Here is a 22,769-nt window from a genome sequence, read left to right as displayed (position 1 = left end):
AGCGCGAGTCCCAGGGGGAAGTCGGCCCTGTCCTCTAGCCCACAAACGTCTATTGTTCAATTTCTTGTTTTTCTCCAAATGTTGAGATGTGCTCAGAGCACAGAAAAGCCCCAGACCAAGGCCACCAGCCAGGGCCAGCTTGAGGCTGGAACTCTGGGGGCCTCCTCTCCCCCTCCCCAACAGTTGTTCCCACCTCTCCCTTAGATGTGACCCTGCTGGGGCTGGGGGGTGAGAGGGTGGCCTCTTCTCAGCAGAGGCTCTTTGGACCACAGAGGGCTTGGGCTGTTCCACTGAGCAAGGTGAGGCCACGGCGCAGGCTCACCTGGTTGGCAGCTAGGCGCTACTGCCCATGTTACCCGGGGTGGGCCGCAACGTGGACGAGAAAAAGTGCCTTTCAGTTGCTTGTCGCTGACCACAGCAGTGTGACGAGAACACTCGTGTGTTGGGTCCTGCCTGCCTCAACGATTTGGGCTCCAAGCATCAGCCTCTTTGTGTTTGACTCCCAGCTCCAGCTCATACTAGCTGTGCAATCTCGAGCAAGTGGCTTAGCCTCTCTGAACCTCAGTTTCCTCCTTAGCAAAATGACGTGTCCCTCTTAGAGCTTTTTTTTGGCTTTAATGTGACAATCAAGGGAGACACCTGACACCGCCCTCCATCAATACTCGTTATTCTTTGCATAATTATTCTTCTTCTTGTCTGTGACCACTCTCACACCATCCTGAAACCACCCCCTCTCTGCTTTGAGGGCCCGCTTTTGTACCTAAACTGAATGCCTTTGACAGTCTTCACTTGGGGGTCAGAGAACAGCTGTGCGGGCCGGCAGTGCCAGAGGAATGAAGGATGAGGTGCCTTGTGACGTAGGGGAGGAGAGAACGTGCTCAAAAGCCCGTAGCCTCCGCCTTGCCCGCCCCTCAGCCCCAGATCCCTTTCTCATATTACCTGCCCTCCCCCCTCACCCTTGGTTCTCAGCCCCACCGGGCCACGTGGCCCATTCCAGCAGGCCCACCAAAAGCCCATCCCTGCCAGGAAAGCCCCTCTTGTGCCACCTGGGCAGCTACCAATAGCCAGTGTGGGGACGGGGAGGTGCACAGAGGTGGAGTCTCTGGAAATTTTGCCTAATTGAGAAGGTGTGAGGATTCAGATCCACAATGCCAACCCTGCATAAGCCTGGGATGCTTAGTGTGGTCCAGAGATTGGGGGCTCATTTACAACACCCCAAGGGACTCAATGGACACAAGGTTGAGCAAGCTCCGGGAGTTGGTGATGGACAGGGAAGCCTGGCATGCTGCAGTCCATGGGGTCGCAAAGAGTCAGACTCGACTAAGCGACTGAACCAAAAGGCTTTGTTGTGAAGGGGGGGATGGACAAGTGTGGGGGAGAGGGGAGCCCAGGAAGACAAGAGAAAGTTCTGAGTGCTAGTCCTTCCTGCCTGGGATCAGTCAGTCCCCATCCCTACTGGGGGCTTTGGGGCTTTTTCCTCCTCAAAGCAGAAAAGAGATGATCCCCCTTTGGATTCATTAATCCTTTTGAGAATAAGGCCCTGGTAACCTCCTGACAGGGCCATATGGTTTCCTTATCTTCCTTATCGCCCAGCACTCACCTTCCATTCGGAATGTTTATCCCAAGATAAAGATCAGATTCCACTTAGGATGATTGAATGGGAGCCTCCTCTGGGTATTTCCCCCACAATTTCAAATGAATGGACCATCCAACCCAACAATAAATGAGCCAGACCAGGCTCTGATCATGGATAAGACACCCCACACACTCCCAGGCCCCCTCCTTAGATTCCCCCAAATCCTCTTCCCTCTCTTCCACCTGAGCAGCTCCACTTTTACCTGCTTTGTATAGTGGAGTTCCCACTGGACAAAGTGTGACTGCCTTAAATGATGCTTTAAAACAAGCATTTTTTAGAATTTAACTTGTGAGGTATTTCACGTTCACTTTTTGATATTTAGTCTGTTCTGTTGGCCCAGTGGCTAGTGGCTCTTGTCTGGGACTGGGAAGGTCTAGACAGACTACACTAAGACAGCTCGGGCCAGGAAAGACTGTCATGGGCAGCATGGCCATTGCCCTTGAGCTGGCTGCCATCGAAAGGCTCTGGGGGAACATGGACAGTCCATGAGTTTGTTCCCAGTCAAAACCAAGATCCAGACTCCATCTTCCTGCCCCCTAGTGTTTCCCCTCCTGGGAAGGAAAACACACACACACACACCACAATGTTTTTTTAAGTGGTAGCCATTTTTATTGCTGTTTATTTAATGTTAGTCATTTCAAGTGCTAATAAACTTGTTCACTGAAACCTCTGTCACTAAGATACTTTTCCTTTGGTCTGTTTCAAGGTGAAGATGGTGTTGGTTGACATCAAGCATCCATTCAGTGGGTTCCACTGGCAGAAGAGGAGGGATCCCTGGCTCCCCCAGAGTAGTCGGCCAGATAGTGGTCATCGATGCCAATAGTTTCACCCAAATTCTAGGAAGAAGGAGACATGATTCAGACACAGACAGGACACTTGGACAAAGCTGCTACTACTTATTCGGACGCCATGTTGTGTTCTGAACAGGGACCCAGAAGAGGACCGTGTCTGTGTTTAGTGATTTCCATGCACGTGCATGGTTCCTTCTGCCCAAGGTGAGTCTCTAATGAGTTAATAATGCAGTAGTTCTCCTGCTGCGGCTGAGCTGTATCCAGTGCCTCCCCTGCTCTTAAGATCAAGATAAACACCATACAAAGAGAAGGATGGGAGGGAAGACCTCTGGCAAAGCAGGGGGATGTTAAAGATGCCAGCCATACATCTCACATGGAGAAAAAAAAGGTGGGGGAAATGTTCCAGGCCTCCTGGGGAGGCCTTCCTGATCACTGTATAAGAGTTGGTCTCCGGCCCCCTCTCTCTATTTCATTTTTTGAAGTATTTATTTATTTGGCTGCTCTGGGTCTTATTTGCATCACACTCAGTCTTTCATTGCATCTTTCATTGTTGCATAAGAACTCTCTAGTTGTGGCACTTGGGCTTAGTTGGTCCACGGCATGTGGGATCTTAGTCTCCCAACCAGGGATCGAACCCAGGTTCCCTGCATTGCAAGGCGGATTCTTAACCACTGGACCCCCAAGGAAGTCCCCTATGCTTCATTTTTCTTCATAGTCCCTATAAGTCTGAACATGCTCTTACATTTTTCTTTGTTGACTGTCTGTCCTCAGTTTGGTTCTTGCTGCACTTCAGTGCCTAGGAGGGTGTCTGTCACTCTTAGTAAATCATTTGCTGACTGAATAAATAGTATTGAGAGGTTGTGCAGGCCCCAAAGAGCTGTGGTCCCTGGACTAGCAAAAGGAGGAGAGCGAGTCCTTCAGAAAGGCAGTGAGGGCGGGGCAGGGTGGGGAGGGGTGTGAAGACACAGAAAGAGATGGTGGTCTGTGTGTGCGATTCTCCTGGTAATGGGAGACAGAGAAGAATTTGAGAAAGTGGAGGAATGTGATTGCAGCACAAAAGCAGAGAGATTATTTTGTCAGCAACATTTGGATCCCATTGGTGATGAGAGACATGTGGGCCCGGCAAGGAGACAATTGTGGTAGTCAAGACAGGATGTGAATAAGACATAAAGAAGTGTTTCATCAGTGGGGATGGAAAAGAACCAGGGCTGCGGTAGCCAAGTGAAGGAGTAGGAAGGGTCAGCCCCAGCATTCCCGTGGGCTGCGTCTCATCCACCCGCAGTGTGCTACACACGTGCATAAGGGCAGACACGCGTGCAAACCTGCACACACACCCACATGCACGCCAGGACCCACTAGGCTGCCGGCAAGAATGATGCATTCAAAAGTCCCCATCACACGTTCTAGCGCAACTGCAGGCTCCACTTTCTGCTTCGATCTCTGGTCTTTGTCTTCTTTTGGCTTCTTCCCATCTCCATGAAGGCAACCTGGTGGGGATGGAGAACAAGGACCCAGAAACTCTGGAGGAGGAGGCAGTATCTTGTCCATTTGCCAGGTTTGCTTCTACCTAGTTTAGGAGGGAAGAGGCATGGAAGAAGGTCGCGTAGTCCCCTGGACTACAGTAGGAGAGGAAAGCCGCAGGGGAGGAAAGCCTGGAAGAAGAGAGAAATCTTTTTTGAATTGATCACTGCCATCCTCACACATGGTCACACATGTGTGGGCCACGTGAAGGGGCTGTCATTGAGACTGGGGACCCGGAGGAGGTGAACAAGCTTGTTTGGAGTGGGTGGGGACATGCTCGGGGATCCAGCTGAAACAGGATTTTATTTTTAAAGAGGCTTAGATTGATGTCTCTGCTAGCCTAAATATAACTGAGCAGCCAACTTCTTCCCAGCTCGGCCAGGCCTCCTAGCAAGCTCCAAGGGCCTGTGTTTAAAAAGAAAAAAAAAAAAAAAGGAGAGGGGGAAGAGAGAGGAATCCACAGATGCAAAAGGTCATGCAGTTAGCCCTCTGAGTGTGCTGGGAGGAGGAAGATGGATGGGCTGGCTGTGTATACTCTGCAACTCCAGCCTCACCCTCCAGCACGAAAAATGGAAGGTTGTTGCGGGGAGGGGGAACAGACACCCGCCTTGTATCTGGGCCCTGCCTGGCCTGGTGGGCACGGTGGCAATCCAGGCTTGTGCTCAGGGGAGCCAACAGTCCAGTGGGAGGGAGGGAAGCAGGGGTGAACAGGCTCACGGCGTTGCAGCACAGCGATGAGGATGGGAGGCAAGTGGATGGTGGGCTGTGAGCATCCTTCCACGTGGCTGGAGGACCCGAGAAGCCCCGTCTTGGAGAACGAAGGATTTTAAGTGGGAGGATTTTGACAAAGATGGAGAAAAAACAAAGAAGAAGCAGAGACAACAGTGGACAGGATAACATTTGGGCAGCTCTGAGTTTGGATCTGACAAGAGTGCAAGAACAGGAGAGAGACAGAGAGAGCGTAAGTGGCGGGGAGGGGCTTGGAGCTCCAGGCTCTGTGCCTCTTCCAGAGGCTCACCCTGTAGTCTGTAGACAAAGGGGAGCCATTGAAGACTGGGGTGGGGGGGCAGCAGCAACACGACCCAGATAGACCGAAGGAAGGTTGCTTTGGCAATGGGGTGTAGGGTGAAGGAGAACGGGGAGTCTCTGTGATGGGGAAAGCCTGGGACACAAAGATCAGTGAGGGCTCTGAGCTCGCTGAGGTTCGCTAACTGCTACAGCAGACTCCTGAACCTCAGACACACCATAGGAATTTATTCCTTGTTCACGTACAGCTCACTCGGCCCAGGGCTGGGTGTAGGGCTCTGCCCCTCCAGAAACTCAAGGACTCAAGGATACTGACTGAGGGAGGCTCCGTCCCCTTCAGCATGCAGAGCTGGAGGTCACCCTGCAATTGACATCCACCTGGCACAGGGTTTTTCTTTTTATATGAACCAGGCATTCTGCTGGCCAGGCCCCAGGCACCTGCAGGGGCCCTATGGATAGTCCCTGGCTGGCCACGCATCTCAGAACATGGCAGTCAGGAGGTCATCTCGGCTGCAAGGACAAGGAGAGGGACTCAGATCTGAAGGGGTATGTTGGCAGCAGAAAAGAAAATCTTTCCTTTATATGAGGTGGGCAAGTGGGCAGAGCGGCCACATTTAGGAGTTAGGAGGAGGAGAAGCCAGGGAAGAAAGTCAAGGGAGGCAGCTTGAGGGGAAAGAGAGAGAATGAGTCAGTCTTGCAGTCTTCAGGGAAGGGGGACTCAGGAAGAGCCTTTGGATGCGACTCTTGCAAGGCCTGGGAGTCGGGTGAGGAAGCAGCCAGCAATGACTCCCTAGAACTTTCCATAGGCACACCCTGAACTAGGTATGTGTGACCCCTGGGAAGGCATGAACTGCACTAATGACTCGCTGTGGAGCAGCAGCAGGAACATGGACTTCGGGGTGAGAAGACCTGGTTTTGCATCCAGGCATCCAAGCAGTGCCATCTTCACTTGAGCAAACACTTATCTCTCTGAGTCTCTGTTGTCTTACCTGCTACCTACCTCTCAAGCCCGTGGGAAGGGTTAGAAGCAATCTATCCCTTGTGTAAACGGCTTTGCTCAGTGTCAGTTTTCGGTAATTCGTGCAGCAAACATTTATTGTGCATGTACTGGGGGCCAGGTAACCTTATTAGGCATTGGGTATTTAAAGGACCCAGACAAAATTCCTGCCCTCAAGAGGCTTGTACTCTGGTAGGGCTGATAGCCACAGAAGCAGATCCTTAAAATACGACAGGATAAATGCAGTTTTGGAAGTATTTTGAAATGGGGAGGTCCAGTCCTAGCTGGCTGGAGGAAATGACTGGCTCACTCTTAGTAGAAAAGAGTCCTTGGAATAGAAATCCCAAAGATAAACCCAAGATCCTATGGGGATCTTATCTTTGACAAAGAAGGCAGAAATATGCAATGGAGAAAAGACATTCTCTTCAGTAAATGGTGCCAGGAAAATGGGGCAGCAATGTGTAAAAGAATGAAATCAGAACACTTCCTGACACCAAACACAAAAATAAACTCAAAATGGATTAAAGACCTAAATGTAAGACCAGAAGCTATAAAACTGCTGGAGGAAAACATAGGTAGAATACTCTTTGATGTAAATCACAGCAAGATCCTCTATGACCCACTTCCCAGAGTAATGGAAATAAAAACAAAAATAAACAAATAGGACCTAATTAAACTTAAAAGCTTTTGCACAGTGAAGGAAGCTATAAGCAAAGTGAAAAGACAGCCCTCAGAATGGGAGAAAATAATATCAAATAAAACAACTGACAAAGGATTAATCTTCAAATTATACAAGCAGCTCTTGCAGCTCAATACCAGAAAAATGAACAACCCAATCAAAAAGTGGGCAGAAGACCTAAGCAGACATTTCTCCAAAGATGGCTAATAAATACCTGAAAGGATGCTCAACATCTCTCATTATGAGAGAAATGCAAATCAAAACTACAATGCAATATCGTCTCGTACCAGTCGTAATGGCCATCAGCAAAAAGTTTACAAACAATAAATGCTAGAGAGGGTGTGCAGAAAAGGGAACCCTCTTTTCTATTGATGGGAATGAAAATTGATACAGCCACTATGGAGAACAGGATGCATATGCATTATTCTCAATCAAGTCCAACTCTTTGTAACCCCGTGAACTGTAGCCCTCAAGGCTCCTCTGTCCATGGAATTTTCCAGGTAAGAATACTGGAGTGGGTTCTCACTTCTTTCTCCAAGGGATCTTTCCAACCCAGGGATCAACACTGTTTCCTGTGTCTCCTGCATTGGCAGGCAGATTCTTTGAGCCAGTAGGGAGATTCCTTTAAAAGCTAGGAATAAAATTACCATATGACCCAGCAATCCAACCAGTGGGCATATACCCCTAGGAAACCATAACTGAAAAAGGTACGTGTACCCCAATGTTCATTACAGTATTATTTACAATAGCTAGGACTTGGAAGCAACCTAGATGTCCACTGACAGATGAATGGATAAAGAAGTTGTGGTATATATACACAATGGAATATTACTCACCTAAGAAAAGGAATGCATTAGAGTCAGTTCTAATGAGGTCAGTACAGTTCAGTTCAGTCGCTCAGTCGTGTCTGACTCTTTGCAACCCCATGAATTGCAGCACGCCAGGCCTCCCTGTCCATCACCAACTCCCGGAGTTTACTCAAACTCATGTCCATCGAGTCGGTGATGCCATCCAGCCATCTCATCCTCTGTCGTCCCCTTCTTCTCCTGCCCCCAATCTCTCCCAGCATCAGGGGCTTTTCCAGTGAATCAACTCTTCGCATGAGGTGGCCAAAGTATTGCAGTTTCAGCTTCAGCATCAGTCCATCCAATGAACACCCAGGACTGATCTCCTTTAGGATGGACTGGTTGGATCTCCTTGCAGTCCAAGGAACTCTCAAGAGTCTTCTCCAACACCACAGTTCAAAAGCATCAATTCTTCAGCACTCAGCTTTCTTCACAGTCCAACTCTCACATCCATACAAGACTACTGGAAAAACCATAGCCTTGACTAGATGGACCTTTGTTGGCAAAGTAATGTCTCTGCTTTGTAATATGCTATCCAGGTTGGTTATAACTTTCCTTCCAAGGAGTAAGTGTCTTTTAATTTCATGGCTGCAATCACCATCTGCAGTGATTTTGGAGCCCAAAAAAATAAAGTCTGACACTGTTTCCACTGTTTCCCCATCTATTTCCCACGAAGTGATGGGATCAGATGCCATGATCTTAGTTTTCTGAATGTTGAACTTTAAGCCAACTTTTTCACTCTCCTCTTTCACTTTCATCAAGAGGCTTTGTAGTTCTTCTTCACTTTCTGCCATAAGGGTGATGTCATCTGCATATCTGAGGTTATTGATATTTCTCCCAGCAATCTTGATTCCAGCTTATGCTTCTTCCAGCCCAGCGTTTCTCATGATGTACTCTGCATATAAGTTAAATAAGCTGGGTGAGAATATACAGCCTTGATGTACTCCTTTTCCTATTTGGAACCAGTCTGTTGTTCCATGTCCAGTTCTAACTGTTGCTTCCTGACCTGCATATAGGTTTCTCAAGAGGCAGGTCAGGTGGTCTGGTATTCCCATCTCCTTCAGAATTTTCCACAGTTTATTGTGATCCACACAGTCAAAGGCTTTGGCATAGTCAATAAAGCAGAAATAGATGTTTTTCTGGAACTCTCTTGCTTTTTCGATGATCCAGCAGATGTTGGCAATTTGATTTCTTGTTCCTCTGCCTTTTCTAAAACCAGCTTGAACATCTGGAAGTTCACGGTTCACGTATTGCTGAAGCCTGGCTTGGAGAATTTTGAGCATTACTTTACTAGCGTGTGAGGTGAGTGCAATCTAATGAGGTGGATGAACCTAGAATCTATTATACAGAATGAAGTAAGTCAGAAAGAGAAAGACAAATATCATATATTAACACATATATATGGAATCTAAGAAGATGGTACCGATGATCTTATTTGCAGGGCAGCAAAGAAAACACAGACGTTAAGAACAGACTTTCGGTCACAGTAGGGGAGGGAGAGGGTGGGATGACTTGAGAGAGTAGTATTGAAACATGTACGTTACCACATGTAAAATAGATATAGCCAGTGGAAATTTGCTGTGTGATCCCAGGAACCCAAAGCCAGTGCTCGGTGACAACCTAGAGGGGTTGGATGGGGAGGGAAGAAGGAGGGAGCTTTGAGAGGGAGCTTTATAAGGGAGAGGCCATGTGTAAGCCTGTGGCTGATTCATGTTGATATATGGCAGAAACCATTACAATATTGTAAAATATTTATCTTCCAATTAAAAATAAGATTTGGGTAAAGAAAAAAAAAGAGTTCTTGGAGGGTTAGTGTGCCATGGGCATTGCTAGCATGCTGATTCACACAACAAATATTTATGTGTTCATCGCAATTCATGCAATGAGCACCTACTGAATGCTCAGAAGGTTTGCCCCTAAGGCCTTGGGGGAGAGGTGAGCATTCTGCAAGGCTGTGGGGTCTGCCCCTCTTCTGGTGCCAGGCTGAGGACCAGGACCCTTGCCATGGGGCTTGTTCCTGGTCACCCAACTACAGGGACTACGTCTTTCTGCCTCTTTTCTGCCCCCTTAGGAATCCCTGGGATCCTTCCCTGTGAGACCATCAAAGGATTGTCTGCAGCACATCTTCTTTGAGGCTGGGACTCCATCCTGGTACTAGAAAGATAGAAACAGGGCCCAGGTTTCTGCTGCCACTTTTTGAAGCCCTCACACCACCCTGAGGTTTGCCTCCTTTGTGAATCTCTGCCTCAAGAGCATGGCTGTGTTAGAAGAGGCATCACCCCTCCATCCATTTCCTATCTCACCTCGGAGTGTCATTTGCTCAGACTCTCCTACATATGTCATCAATGATTCAGGTTAGGACCATGTCTCAATTTTGTGGGGTTTTTTTGTTGTTTTTTGTTTTCCACTTATTTTTATTAGTTGAAGGCTAATTACTTTACAATATTGTAGTGGTTTTTGCCATACATTGACATGAATCAGCCATGGATTTACTCCACACCTGTCATTACCAGGTTATCTATGCTCATGCTAGAGACATTAGGAAAAAACCAAGTTATTAATATAGAGAGAAGAGAATAAAAATAGTGTCAGCACTCAGGGGGAGCCAATGTTGGCATTTTGTGTTTCTCTCCTGTCATGAGTTTGAGTAAACTCCGGGAGTTGGTGATGGACAGGGAAGCCTGGAGTGCTGCAGTCCATGGGATCGCAAAGAGTCGGACAAAACTGAGCAACTGAACTGAACTGAACTGAACCTGTGCTTATTTTTCTCTGTACTTGAGATCATAGCTTTGGCCTCACTTGTTTTAAATTTTTTATTGCGGTAAAATATACCAGAAATTTACCACCTAAGCCATTTTTAAGTGTACAGTTAAGTGTAAGTTAGGGACATTTTACATTGTTGTACAACCATCACCACTTTCCATCTCCAGGACTCTTCCCCTTGCACAACTGAAACTCTATACCCATTAAACACCAATTCCTCACTGCCCTTCCCCCAGCCTCTGGCAACCACCACTCTAGTTTCTGTCTCTATTATTTTGACTACTCTAATTTTCTTAAGTGATGAAAGTGAAAAGTAAAAGTGAAAGTCGCTTAGTCATGTCTGACTCCTTGCAACCTCATGGATTATACAGTCCATGGAATTCTCCAGGCCAGAACCCAAGTTTCCCGCGTTGCAGGCAGATTCTTTACCAACTCAGCCACAGGGAAGCCCAAGAATACTGGAGTGGGTAGCCTATCCCTTCTCTAGTGGATCTTCGCAACCCAGGAATCAAACCGGGGTCTCCTGCATTGCAGATGGATTCTTTACCAACTGAGCTATCAGGGAAGCCCATTTATATAAATAAGTGATATCATATAGTATTTGTCTTTTAGTGACTGGCTTATTTCACCTACCAAAATGTCCTCAAATTTCATTCATGTGGTAGCATGTGTCAGAATTTCTTTTCTTTTCTAAGGCCTAATAATATTTCATTGCAATACCACATTTTGCTTAATCCCTATATCCATCAATAGACACTTGGGTTTCTTTCGCTTTTTAGCTATTATGAATAATGCCACTATAAACATAGGTGTACAAATAATCTTTTTGAGACCCTTCTTTTAATTCTTTGGAGTATATATCCAGAAGTGGAATTGCTGGATCATATGTTAGTTGTATGTTTAATTTTTTGAGGAACTGCCATACTGTTTTCTACATTGGATGTACTGTTTTACATTCCTACCAACAGTGTACAAGGGTTCCCAGTTCTTCTTCACATTCTCCCTAACACTTGTTATTTTCCATTTTGTTTTGTTCTGTTTTGATAGTAGCCATCTTAAGGGATACACAGTGCCTGCTTGTGTTTTTAAATTTGCCTCCTAGTATAAGTATTGTCCTTATGACCTTGATGCTGGGAAAGATTCAAGACAGAGGGAGAAGAAGGCAACAGAGGATGAGATGGTTGGATGGCGTCACTGTTTTAATGAACATGAACTTGCGCAAACTCCAGGAGGTGGTGAGGGACAGGGAAACTTGGTGTGCTGCAGTCATGGGGTTGCGGAAGAGTCGGACACGACTTGGTGGACTGAACAACAACATAAGTATTGTCATTAGAAACTTCAGACACAGACCCTCTCCCATTCTCCTACTGTTGGAAATTTATGATTATTTTCTTTTGATATTTTTGCTATCATCATAAATAAAATTGTAACAAAGATCTGTGCGTGAATCTTTGCAGCGTTTTGGGTTATTTCCATAAGCAAGGATTGACAGATAAAATATAGGATGCTCAGGTAAATTTGCATTTCAGAGAAACAATAAATAATTTTTTAGTATTTTAGTCCCCCAAATATTGTCAGGGACAAACTTATTCTTAAAACATATTTGTTGTACACCTGAAATTCATATTTAACTGAGAGTTCTATATTTTTATTTGCTAAGTCTAGCCAACTTACCACAGGTAGAATTCTCTGGAGTGGAAGGAATGGATCAAAGTTGATGAACATTTTCAAGAAGCATATGGCAAAAGGTCTTTTCAGTAAAATGATGCTAGTTTTTCCCCCAACAGTGAGTAAGAATGCCTGTTTCCCTACAAAAGTGGCATCTTTGAGTTATTTCATTTAAAAATAAGCAAAACTTTTCTCCTTTAATAAGAAGAAAATGATTGATCACAAAGTTTTTATTATCAATGAATCTGGTCCTTCCTTTCCAAAGGTTAGTCTTTTGCACTTCCTTTTACATAAACTATGTGTTCCTGCCCTTGCTCATTTATCTTTTTCTTTTTCTTGTCAAAGTATATGAACTCTTAAAGGATAATAACCTTTTGTCATTCACTGCTGCTGCTGCTGCTGCTAAGTCGCTTCAGTTGTGTCCGACTCTGTGCGACCCCATAGATGGCAGCCCATTTTTGTCATTCACTGAAAGGAAAGGAAAGTGAAGTTGCTCAGTCATGTCCAGCTCTTTGTGACCCCATGGACTGTAGCCCTACCAGGCTCCTCTGTCCATGGGATTTTCCAGGCAAGAGTACTGGAGTGGGTTGCCATTTCCTTCTCTAGGGTCATTCACTATTTCATTGCAAATACTTCTCCCGGCTTGTTGTTTGCCTTTTAGTTATGCCTCTATAATTTTCAAAGTAAAGGTGTTTAAACATTTTTATATAGTCAAATCTCTAGTTTTTCATGACCCTTCCAGTGGCTTTGAGTCTAGAGTCCTCTCTCATTTAGAGATTAGGCATGTTTATTTGTTTATATTTTCCTCTAGAAGTTTGTGTAGGTACTTTTACCTGTTTTTTGTTTGTTTGTTTATTTTTATATTTAACTCTTTAAAGCATTTGGAGTTTATTTGGAAATGATGTCCAATGAGTCTCTGAATAAATTTTTCTCTCAAATCTCTAATTTGTTTCAGCTCTATTTGATGAATAAAGTCCTTCACTTCTCAATGATTTGTGGAACCTCTTAATCTTATACATAAGGAAAAATCCATGTTTCTTAAATGTGAACTTCTCAATATCATTTAATCATTCATATATTCAAAAAATACTTACTGAGCACCTACTGTAAGGTCAGGTACATATTTAAGATTTCTTCCAACATTAAAATTCTAAATATATGGGAACTTCACATCTTTGGAAGAAATGGACATAACTTGCCCCACTTGCTGGCTTTTATTTATGTGTCTTACATTAATCTACTTTGTGTGCATGTATGCTAAGCTACTTCAGTCGTGTCCAACTCTCTATGACCCCATGGACTATAGCCCACCATGCTCCTCTGTCCATGGGATTCTCCAGGCAAGAATACTGGAGTGGGTTGCCATGCCCTTCTCCAGGGAATCTTCCTGACCCAGGGATCAAACCCATATCTCCTACATCTAAAGCTTAATTTTATTTATCTCCTTTCTAGGAGTTTTACCTCTTATTGTTGTATCATGTCTTATTGGATTAGAAGAAACTTCAAATGATTTTTATATAATAACATTGTATAGTTTCATGTAACCTTTATTTTATCTCCACTTTTAATGACAATGGTCTCTAATGTTGCGCCATTAAGAATAGTCTTGGTGATCCAGTGATTATGACTCAGTGCTTTCACTCCTGAAGGCCCGGGTTCAACCCCAATCAGGGAACTAAGGTCCCACAAGATACATGGCATGCCCCCCCAAAATAATAATAGCTAAATAAATAAATTTAATATCATAAATGTAATAAGTAAATAATATAAAATTTAAAAAAAGAATAGCCTTGGCTTTTGATTGAAGAAGCATTTTCATGTTAAGAAAGTAATAATCTCTTCTTATTTTTCTAATAGGTTTCTTTTTTTTAAAGAAATGGAAAATCAGAAATGATTAATTTTGCTTAATCTATTTTGTAGTTGGGCTCCCCTCGTGGCTCAGTTGGTAAAGAATCCGCCTGCAATGCGGGAGACCTGGGTTCGATCCCTGGGTTGGGAAGATGCCCTGGAGAAGGGAAAGGCTACCCACTCCAGTATTCTGGCCTGGAGAATTCCATGGACTGTATGGTCCATGGGCTTGCAAAGAGTTGGACACGACTGAGCGACTTTCAATCATTAATAATAATAAAATTGTGCCATTTTTATTTTTATAGTTAGTCATTTGAAGTACAAATACTGCTGGTTCACTGAACTGCATGAGGTAGAATTTGGGTAATTATACACAGTCCTCACCACATTATATTATATGGTGCCTTTGTGAGCAGCAACTCTGAACTTGAACTATATGTTAAAATCTTTTTTTTTTTATGTTAAAATCTTGATTGCACAAGCCTACTAATAAAAAACTTGAAGATCCTCCAAATATATATGTGTATATATGTATAAATATAAATATATTTGTGGAGTTTTACAGTTATATATAATAGTAAATAAACATATACTTTATATGCATGTGTGTATATTTACTATAGTATGTACATTATAAAAGACTACAAATTAAAATTTTAAAAATAAATATTTTAGTCTTTTTCCCTTACCCCAGTAAATCAGTTTTCACATACCCTACTTCCATGACCAGTCATATAAAAGATGAGCATTAGTGGGATATTTAGAGGTTCATCTACCATGGGTGAATACCGAGTTAATGTGGACCATCTGCACACTCATGTCTATCAGTCATCAAAGATAACAAATAATGTATTTGAATCAGAATATTAACAACTCAAAATGCCCTCTGAAGTTTGTAGAATTTTATGAACTAGTGGGATTAAGCAAACCACCCCCCCCCCCCCCCCCCCCCCCCCCCCCCCACACACGGGAAAAGCAAGTTATTCAACTCTGCCTGAACTTGTGCAAGTTATGTAGCTCTTTGGGACTCAGTTTCCTCATTACTAAAATGACAGGGTTAGGCTAGATAACTGCCGAGCCCCTTGCTGCACTGACATTTTGTAACAGTGATGACCCTGGAGGGGTATCAGGTTAGGGGAGAAGCAGGTCTGCATGTCAGTCAGCTGGACAGCTCTGTTATTAGGAAATCAAGCAGAGTGCGGTCCTAGGGTGGACGATCAGCAGTGCAGTGTGCATTGCAATCAGTCCTGGCTATCCCCAAGGGCAACCCTGGCACCAGATGGAGTGATGGGACATGAAGAATTTGGAAATCTTTAGGAGGGATCAGAGAAAGACAACATAAAGATTAAAGCCTTGGGAAATGGGTCCTCTGAGGAAATGTTAAAGACTTGGAATTCCTTGGGTTGAAGAAGGACATATTAAGATGGATCTAGCCTGGAACTCCTGGTGTTTGAGCAAGTGTTTTAAAGAGATTGTGGCAGTCATAGACAAAGCACTCTCTGTTGCAAAGAAGAGACCTCCTCTAGATGGATCATAGAATTCCACAAGGACTCAGGAACAGACAGCTGTGAGGGGCTCAGCCAGCCCTCCTTTAGTGACTTCATGTTCTACATGTTCTCCAAACCTCTGCTCTCCACTTCTTACTCCCACTTTACACTTAACCGTAGGAAAGTCGAACTCTCAGCCAACATCATGGCCCCGTCATAGCTACATTTTCAACGTCAGTGTCCAACAAGCCCAGTTTATCCACTTCCAATCCTAGATTTCCCTGAAAGGATTGATTTATCCTGGCTCATCTTTTTGAGCCAAGCCATCTCAATCTTTGATCATCATTGATTGGGTCACCCATAAGTGGGTGCCCCCCACCATGGTCCAATCATATGAGAAGGGGAGATGGATTATGTGTTCCAGAGCATGGTTTGTCTAGGGCACATTTCCTCAGATCAGCAAGTAGGCAGATCGGCCGTGAGGCACATCTCAGCAAATGGACCAACTGTCTTTTAATCTGACACTGATATGAGAGTAAACTGTGTCTGACCCTGAGCTCTTACATAAGAGAAAGTTGTCATAGCACTTCTCAGGACCCTCTTTGAAATAATGTGAGACTCCTCCTGTCTTGAGTCAACCTAACAGAGCTCTGCCTTGGTGCAGTGGCCTGGGCTGCAGGGCATCTGAGAGTCCCCTTTTGGCCTGTTGGTCTGGGAAAATAGAAAGTCACTTCCCTTGGTGGAGCCTAATTTTTCTGAACTTTGCTCGTGGGAGATCAGCTATTTGAGGACTTGACACAGCACTGAATCTGATTAACCACAGAAAGACTATCAGTGCTTAACAAGAAGATAACAGAAACAACCCAAGGACCTCTAGGCCCTCCCAGGTTGACCTGATTTGAATACCCAGTTTCTACCTAGAACCAATACACAACCCAATTCCTTCATATCCTCCCGTTTTTTGATGCTACATATGGTTCTTCTGCTCAACATCCTGCCTGGAAATCATCATCATCTTCCAGCACATAGAAAATGGGACATTTGTGAGAAAGTGGGTAGGGTCATTCTTTATGGTCTTTTTCCTGTGCTGGGTTTAATCTCACTACCAGCCTCACATACAGGCAGGCAAAAAAATCCATTGACCTCAAATGCAAGGGCCTTGAGAACATAGGGTTCAAAGGAGAATCAGACTTCCTCTACCCAAAACATAACTACCCAGACACCTCGCTATCTAAAATCAGACCAGAACCTGGAGATGAGCCAAGTGACGTCTAAGTAGCCAAAATTATCTGCATAGGCTCATATTGGTTTATTTAAAGTAGCACATAATTCAAAGCAACTGTCCCCAGAGAACTAGATGAACTATTACCCTCTAAGAAAGACTGAATAAATCCTATAGGAATAGAAGAAGCTAAATTCCTCACTCATATTCTGTTTACTTTCTGTTTACACAGAATTTTAACGACTTGGCATATCTGGTTTCTCAACCGAGAACGGGCTAAAAAAAAGTTAGGTCGTGGAGTAAAATGGCATGCTCCCTGATAAAAAGTAGACCCAGGAACCCCAAAAGCACAACAACATGAAGCGACTTGGGATAGAGACAATGGCCACACATATCTCCAAGGTCTTGAGTCCACTGGAAGAACAGCATGTTGACTAAAGTTTATTAAGATAACTTTAAGTATAATAGCAGTATTAAATTAAAATCAGCATACTCCATCTCAAAACCTAGGAAGTGAATGCTTTTTTTAAGAAAAACTTCCATTCAAAATAATTACAATTTAAATGTAATGTTTCAAAGGGCAAACCTTGAGCTAGCCGGAAAGTTCCACTGTCCGGAATAATACATTCCATTCTGGATAACTGAAGTTTTATTATAGCTCCATTTGAACCCCCTAGACTTTTTCCTAAAGGACGATGGAGCACTTAGCCGGGGAAATCCTGTTGCTTTGACTTATATGCTATTTGGAATAAAGCAACAGGGGCTTAAGGAGGTTTTACTGTATTTGGTTTGCAGGCTTCTTTTGGCACCATCTCTTTAAAAGGCTGCCTGCCTTTGAACTAATCCTCTATTTATAATCCAGCTGGAGAAAGGCCTCGGCAATATATACAAATTCCTAGGATTTACAGAGTGCTGCTCATGGAGCTCTAAGCCCCCACACCGAACCCCTGCCTCAGCCCTCACTCTCCAGAAAGACCCCTGTGGCATCCTCACCCACATCTTGGTGCCATGGCTGACGGGCCACCTGGCACGCCCAGGAATGTACCAGTGTCCCTGGTGGAGAGCACAGGGCTTGTCTGGGGACATGGGCATGAGCTGGATCAGGCTCCGTAAACACCATCACTCACTCTTGACGGCCTGCACTGTTCAGATGCACTTTCCTAAGGGCCCGGGGCTGAGGCTTCGTGCACGGCTCTCCCCTATCTAGCCGTTCTTTTCTTATAACTCATTCCCTCCCTGAAGTGACGCCAACTTCACATTTTCCTTTTTCCCCCCTTGCACAAATTATTGCAAGTCATGGCAGTCTAAATATAGCCCCCAGTCTGTTTTCCAGATGCAGAGGCCTCGACATTTTCCTGATGTCTCTCCAGCTGCCTCTCTGCTCTTGCTTTCCTTTCTCCTTCTTTCTCGCCTTTTTTTCCTCCCTGATACTCCTGCCCTCTGCCTCCCAGGCTCTCTTTGTCTTTCCTGCTCCCCCAGTTCAAAGGAAGGTTCTAGAAACAAGGCCTGAAACCTGGCCAGCCCTCTCCCCAGAGCTCCAACAGTGCCAGTAGTGGAGTGGGGATGTAATCAAAGGAAAAAGGCACTTACTTGCTCTGTCCAGGGGCCATTTACCTCCATCCCTCTCCCTACCCCTACAGGCTTCTTCTTCTTCAGTCCTGGGCACCAAAGAATGGCTGGCCATGTCCTCCACCTAGAAACCTCCTGTGTTACTGAAGTACAGTCACTAGGACTCCCTTCAGCCATCACTTCCTTGAGATTAAACAATATCATTCCTTTGCATTTCTTCATCAGGCCTAGGCATCCAGAACTTTAATCATTTTTATAGATTCTATCTGTAATGACTCCAAGTTGGTCCTATCCCACCAACAGGACATGAAGCCGATCCTTGAGTCCTCTGCCCTAATAAGGGTCAACTCCTGCCGTGAGCCTGCATTGAAAGAATTCACCCGATACTTCTCAATTACAAGCTTTTGTCTAATTAAAAAATAGATGCTACAGTGGAGATATGTGTTCATGCCAAACTTGACATCTACTCCAATGGTATTATATAGGTCCTTTCCTGCAGTGAATGCAAACGTCAATTCAAGTACATGTTTTATTCCATCCTTTTCAATATACTTCCTCACTATTGGTCAGCTTTCTTAAGTTCTAATTACCTAGTCTCAAAGTGTCCCACATGTTATAGATGAAGAAGACATAAAACTATTAGTTAGTCTGCCCATATATTTGTCAGATACCTCTTTAGGCCAAGCACTGCAGACAAAAAGACACAAATAAGAAGTCACCTTAGAGATATACATTCTAATACAGAGTGGCTCAGTCTTGGCACTATTAATATGTGGGGCTAAATAATTCTTAGCCCTGGGGCTGTCCTGTGCATTGTACGGTGTTTAGCAGCATCCCTGGCCTCTACCCTCTAGATGACAGTAACAGTGCTCCCCAAAGTTGTCTCCAGACATGGCCAAAAGTCCCCAGAAGGCAGAATCACCCCCAGGGGATAGACAAATATGTAATTGATGGTTACAGGTTTTTTTTTAAGAAGTCTTACAAAAGAGGGCAAGCATGGGACTGTGTGGAGTTGGAGGGCATTTGAACTGTGTTCTAAAGGACAGATATGCATTTCTGGGTAGAGACAATGTTAGGGGGAGAGGGAGGATATTCTAAGCAGAGAGAATGGCATTTGCAAAGGCACAGGGGCATCAGGAAACAGTTCCATGTGCCTGCCGGGGCAGGTACCTAGGGAGATAACAGGTGATGAGGATGAACTGGGGCTTGCCCCAGTTTATAAAGGGTCTTGTGTGGCTAAGATGCTTGCACGTGAGTCTGGGGATGAGGGAAAACAAGGAGATTTTCAGGCTGGGAAGTGTAGTGAGCAGATGCATTTTTGGTGTGATAGGATGGTGGCAGGGAGGGTGGGGTGAGCAGGTATGGTGGTAATTCAGAAAGAGATGATGGGAGCTTGAATTAAAGCAGTGGTGCTTGGGGACGGAAGGAAGAGGCAGGATTTGGGAGCCCTCTCTGAGAAAGAACATGAAAAACTCAGACACAGCGGCGGATGGGGGACAAATGAAGAGAGCGGAGTTGGACATGACCCCGGTGCTTCGGAGTGGATAGGATCCATCTGCGTCAGTCTTGGAGCTGAGGCCTATTTTCATCCTGGAAACACGCTGGAGTTCGCACCACGTCTGCCTCACAAGGGAAGATGAAGCCCTGGAAATATGTTTACCTTAGGGCATGTTTACATTAAGCCTTCTTCCTCGCCTGCCTTTACACCAGGCTCGTGGGAGGCAGCTGGCGGAAGGAACGCAACTTTAGGACCTGGGTTAGGGGACTGCGCTTTGCGTCTTGTCACCAGCAGCGTCTGGCGGTCAGGTGGCCCTGAGCCTCAGTTGGTCCATCTGCGGTAGAAGGAGAACCCGCCCCCCGCCCCCACCTCACCAGGATGTGGTGAGTGTGAAGAGGGCAGTTTCTGTGGGTGGCTCAGACCCCCGTAGGTACTTGGCACTTAATGCCTGCAGTTGGCCGGGATCGTGAGTGGTTGTAATCAGGCCTGATGGAAAGGCCCCTGACTCCACCGCGGCCTTGAGCGGCTGCCAACTCCGTGACTGGCCTGCTTTGAGACTTGCCGGCGAATTCTTTTTTTTTTTTTCAGGGTGTCTGGTTCCTGCAAACAGGCTTCCCAAAATCTTCTCGGGCTCCAAGAAGCCCCTTTGGCTGTGCATCCCACTGTCCTTCATGGTCCCCCAGCTCAGAGGGAAGCTGAGACAGTCCCAATCCATTTGGCTTCATGCAAACCCTCCCTTCCAACTCCCCCCCCCCCCACACACACTGCTTCCCAGTTAAGTTAGAGGGGAAGAGCAGGAGGCTGGGATAGAAGCAGCTTAGAGAGAGGCTAGCCCAGCTGGTCAGTCATTATGGACTAGGGCCCACTAAGGACCAGCGTCTACTCTGCTGGGCAAGGTGTGTGGATGGTATCAGGAGGCAAATGGTGGGTGTGAGTATGCGTGTGCATATGATTGTGCGTGTGTTGGTGGGGGGAGGGTGAGCTCACTGCCCCTCATTCCCAGGAGCCCCAGCACTGATGGTGATCTCTCTCAGTGCACGAACAAGGGTCTGCATTGTTAGCTTGCCTGTCTCTTGGTTTCTGATTCACCCCGGGCCACTGCAGCCTGAGCAGGTTCGCAGCTGCTCCGGGATATACTTTCCAGCACATTTAGGACTTGGAAGAGCCCCAGGTTTCAAGAACACATGGTGAGGGGGGAGGGAAGGGGCTCGAATGGAGTCGGAAGGGGAGAAGCGAGCTACTTCTTTCTTGCTTCAAGACGAAGCTCCATTTTCATCATCTGATAGCAGGAACAGCATCTGAGGACGCCGGATGAATTGCAAACCTGTGCAGGTCGGGGGAGAGGGCAGGCGAGTGGGGGGAGATGGGCAGATTTATTTCACCCTGGCTGAGGTCTTCTTGTGCAGCCTGGGCCCCTCTGACACACAGCTCCTGCTACAGTTACAGTCTCCGCCCAGCCCCAGCCTGCCTGCCCAGAGCCCGTGGGGCTCTCGCCTGCACCGGAAGTCAGCCCCAGGAGCAAGTCTCTGGCTTCAAACCACCAAGGCCAAGGGGCAAGAGAGGAGCGGGAGACTGGCTCTCAGATCTGGGGTCCTGGCAGAGCACCAGTGCCAGTGGGCCTGATCGTACAAATGAGCAGCCTCTCTTCTCTGCATCCTGGTGCTGGTAAGGAGGAAATAGAGACTGTCCTGAACAGAGGTGGTACCGTCCCAGCTCTGGCATCACCTTTCTCCCAGGCAGTTAACTGTCTCACAGCAGACAGGATCTGGGTGACACTGCTGTGCCTACATTGAGCCCCATTCAACCCCAGCCATTCATCCATCCGTCTAATGTCTGCTCAGGGCCTTCTTAGTGCCAGGCATGGTCCAGGTACTGACTCTTGCAAGGAACAGAACAAAATTCCTGCCTTCTGGGAGTTCCACTGAAGGGAGAATCCAGAGGAATAAGTCCACACATCCAGTGCAGAGTGAAGGGGCTCAGGCAAAGCGAGTCCAGATCTGAGACCCTCTGTTCCTTGAAGAGACCAAGCGTCCTACCTGCTCACCGGGCTTCAGACATCCTCTGTCTCTGCCACCATCAGTGCTAGCTGTGGAGTGGGGATGCAATCAAAGGACAAAGCTCTTACTTGCTCTGTCAAGTAAGGCTGGGCGCCCAGAGCCAGTTTCCCTGCGCCCGTCAGTCATCAGAGTCCACCAGAGGAGATGATCATAGGGAGTCCCACCTGCCTCCCAGCGTGGCTGCCAGACTCCAGTAGGACTGCACACAGCCCCTTGGCCGTGTATCCAGCTCTGATTCTCGTATCCTTCGGCTCCCTCTTTCCCAGTAGGGTAACCGAGGATGACGGTCCGTCCCAGACGAGCCAGCATGAGAACAGGGAGGCGATGTGTGCCACCGGAGCTTGCTGCCCCTCCCCGGCCGACCTCTCTGGGCAGAGCTGCACAGGGCTGGCCTCTGTGCGGGGCTCGGAGCAGCTCCCGGGCTCCCACACAGAGCGCCTTTCTGCACACTTCTGCACAAAGCTCGCTCACAGGGCCTATTCAGAGGGCTGAGGGACTGAAAGGACGACCTCTGGGCCTGCCTGGGGGGTGAGGGAGTCAGGCCCCACGGCCCTGAAGGGTTTGTAGCTTAGTCACTCAGTCATGTCCAACTCTCTGCGACCCCATGGACTGTAGCCCACCAGGCTCTTCTGTCCATGGAGATTCTTGAGGCAAGAATACTGGAGTGGGTACCCTTTCCTTTCTCCAGGGGATCTTCCCAACCCAGGGATCGAACCCAGGTCTCGCACATTGCAGGCAGATTCTTTACTGTCTGAGCCACAAGGGAAGCCCAAGAATACTGGAGGGGGTAGCCTATCCCTTCTCCACGGGATCTTCCCGTCCCAGGAATCGAACTGGGGTCTTCTGCACTGCAGGTGGATTCTTTACCAGCTAAGCTACCATCGAAGCCCCCTGAGGTGTTTGCCAGGCCCTAAATCTGCATAGATGCCTCAAGGAAGGTACGGAGGGGCCCAAGGACAGGGCTGAGTGCCTGGATCCAGCCCCTCTACTCTGCTGGGCTCCTGTTCCTTCCCAGATTATGGGGATTAAATTACCACCCTCCCCTCAGGGGTAGACAAGCTGGGTAGGCAGAGGGTAGAAGATATAGGTTTCAAAAATAGTTAGTTTGTAGCCATTTTATTAGTTTATTTTTATTTATTTTATTAAATAGTTGTTAATTTTA

Source organism: Cervus elaphus, chromosome 12 (genome assembly GCF_910594005.1).
Source record: "Cervus elaphus chromosome 12, mCerEla1.1, whole genome shotgun sequence".
NCBI classification, from domain to species: Eukaryota; Metazoa; Chordata; class Mammalia; order Artiodactyla; family Cervidae; genus Cervus; species Cervus elaphus.
The sequence above is the reverse complement of the archived record's forward strand: the minus strand, read 5'-3'. Positions refer to the sequence as shown.